This window comes from Clarias gariepinus, chromosome 5 (assembly GCF_024256425.1).
Source record: "Clarias gariepinus isolate MV-2021 ecotype Netherlands chromosome 5, CGAR_prim_01v2, whole genome shotgun sequence".
Lineage (NCBI taxonomy): Eukaryota > Metazoa > Chordata > Actinopteri > Siluriformes > Clariidae > Clarias > Clarias gariepinus.
The window spans coordinates 10,728,873-10,732,154 of NC_071104.1; positions in this window are offsets into that span (position 1 = coordinate 10,728,873).

Genomic DNA, 3,282 nt, shown 5'->3' on the forward strand with positions numbered 1-3,282 from the left:
TCCTTCGGGGGTGTTTTAAAAGTTATACGTTCGCTAACTTCTGTTGTTTACGTAATTTATGCATTACAATATTTGTAATTTAGTGAGGCATTTGTAGCGTGCACTTGGTGTATAAGCTGGCCCTGGCGTAGAGGCGCGTGGCTAGAAAATGAATAAATTAATTGGTTATAGCCATATTCCTTAGAGTGTTCTTTGGAACAGGGAGCGGCCTGCAGTTGCAGTTATACACGTGGGAGGTGCATGAGTTTTATTGTCTCCCTGACGTAGAGGCGTGTGGACTTAGCCCGGCGCACCTAAGGTTCATTTTTCTGAGAGTGTTCTCAGAAACAGGGTAGATTGGCCGAATGCCTTATTAATTCACTATATTGGTATTTAATAAATGTGTGAATCATCTCCAAAGGTGTAGAGGCACGTGAGATTTGAAATAGAGTCCATATTCCTGGTAGTGTTATCAAGAACGCGGAGATATTGCACATTTTTGATAATACACCTATAAATTACAGTATTCTTCAGTTTTAAATATATACTTATTAATTTACTATTGTGGTATTTGATAAGTGTGTGAATAATCTCCAAAGGTGTAGAGGCACGTGAGATTTGAAATAGAATCCATATTCCTGGTAGTGTTATCAGGAACGCGGAGATATTGCACATTTTTGATAATACCCTTATAAATTACAGTATATACTTATACACTTTGTTCGAACGTCACACTACCCGTAAGAAAAATGAATAAATAAATTTTAAAAGGTATATATTCTGAAATAATTCAATGAAACGAGCTTAACGTGTCCGTAATTAAACCCGATCATCTTGAGGTGTCCGTCTAACTTTGATACACTACAATTTACCAACAATCAAAGCATGCTTATGAAATTATTACATGTGTGCACACAATGTAACAACTGCAGTAACAAAAATAAGTAAGTAAATAGATTAATTCTTGATTGAGAAATAACCAACTATTGGCACAAGTTGGATCCCAAATTATGCAGCGTTGAGCTCCGCTGCTCCAAATTCAGCACAAGCCTCGGCTTGGGAGCTCGTGACCGAGCGATGTGCACTCCTGACACAGACAAAGAACTGACTGACTGACTTCAACTAATATTCAAACTAACACACCTAACATGACAAACATTAGTACAGATTGTATGTGAAAAAGATTCATGTCTTCCATGTTGTATATGACTGTACTCTTGTTTACCCATAACTATATTGCTTTTACAGAAAAACAGCAGCCGCAAGATTTAATCATAATTTCTTCAACAGAACAAAAGTACACTGGAAGGAATCAGGCCGCAAATCGTGACAATGTGTGATGCCATTAAACAACCTTCTCTTTTATTTTAAATACAGAAATTCCATTGGATCAGCCGATGGTTGACTTTACTGTGTCCAATGAAATTTATGAATGTTGTTTTATCTAACCAAAGGCTTTCTCATAGCAACATCAGACAAGGAGGAATTCGGGAACAATTCATCAGAGATATCACTAAATCATCCATATGTAACTCTAATCTGAGATTTTACTAATTCATATGCTGATACGTGTCTTCTGTAGTGAAGGCTTAAAGGCACGGGCCCATAATGAAGTGCTAGTAACCTCTCTTATGGGCTCTAACTGACTCTCTACTATACGTAAAGTATCTGGGTCGAAGAAGAGATCAGCTTGGAAGATGACTTGGATGTTTTGGACACTGATTTTCCTCACCCTACCTCATACACATACAGTACACACTACTGTAATAATCTAAAAACACACATGGCAGAATTGTACACACATTATAGACTGTATAAAGTTATGATTGGCACCTTCACATGTTATATCTGATGTACAGGTAGATTAGTCAGACTTGAAGTCTTTTACTCTCTCCTAGTCAATTGTGGAGAGAGATGTTTGGCTTCATGGTCTGGGGAGCTGGTTTTGAATGGAGTCTATTGATAAAAGACCAGAAGGGCTGGAGATGGCCTGCTGAATTCTTAAACGGAGGTTTGAAGTTCAGGGCTCTGTCTCTAGAGGTAAATATTACACTTATAGACAGGAAGTTCATTATCAGTTCCTGTAGCTTAATAGAACCACAGGCGTCATGAAGACACCACAAAAGGGTGCATATCTCCTCATTCTTTACACAGGCACAGGGTTTTGATTAGTTACATTTTTTAAATTTGATTTTGTAAATCTCTTCTATGCCATAAACTGTAGTAAATTCTGTTAGAATTTTAGGGGGCACTGTAAGGTTTTATAAAGTAGTAAGACAATGTAATCTAATAAGAAGATTCCTGTGCTCTGAGAACAGACCCCTCACTGTGCTTTCTCATGTCTTCTGTGGTAACACCTTCTATATCCTGTATCCAGACGAGGAGACATCCAAATGGCTTCTGTCTGCTAGAATCCTTTTGTTTAATTAGGAGAATGTAAATGTATCTCCTCTCACCTATCTGTCTCCGGGTCCCTCTATGACTGACATGTTAATGATGGTTCTTTTGATGTTCGGGACGTAGCACCGTTTAAATGTGCTCTCTTTGCTGAGAATAAACAGAGATCTTCAGACATTATGCCTGTGTGTGTGTGTGTGTGTGTGTTTGTCTCTCCCGGTCGATCGGGCCCGGACCGGTAAGTGTATCAAGGTGCGGCGGACACAACAAGCTAAAACTCTTCTTCTCTTAGCTTAAAACTTACCTCGGACATACTTCATCTTCATTTAAAACCTAACAATACAAAAGTGTATAATCTTTAATAAAGTTAGCCTAATACAATATTGTTTCCAATGCTGAAGCAAACATGATTTAGTTTTAGTCTATTCATTGAATACAACGCGACAGCGCGCTCCGAGGTGAAGCGCACCCACAGTTACTGTAATCCCCCATCTCACCTTTACGACAGGTGTGAAGTCATCAAACCGGTTTCGCTGCTGGGGGAATTCACAGAATTGGCGGGAGGGAGTCTCGCCCGCGGAGCAATTTAGTGTAGAACCGCCACTGCCTATTTTCCACCACATCACGTACTTCCCTGATCTCCATCTCCGCGCTTTGCTTTTATAATGTGGAGCAAGCCCGAGATCATATTAACGTAGCATTCATCATTCAAAGTTATTCATATCAGTGTATAGTAAGTGTGATTTGAAAAGTGCTATAACTCCACCTGCCACAGTTTCAGCCCAGTGGAACAATCTGACTACATGTGAAGTGCCATGAAAAAGTATTTGCCCCTTCTTATTTTTTTTCTTTGCATATCTGTCACACTTGTATAGGTGGAATTTCACCTAAACACTTTAGGTGAGA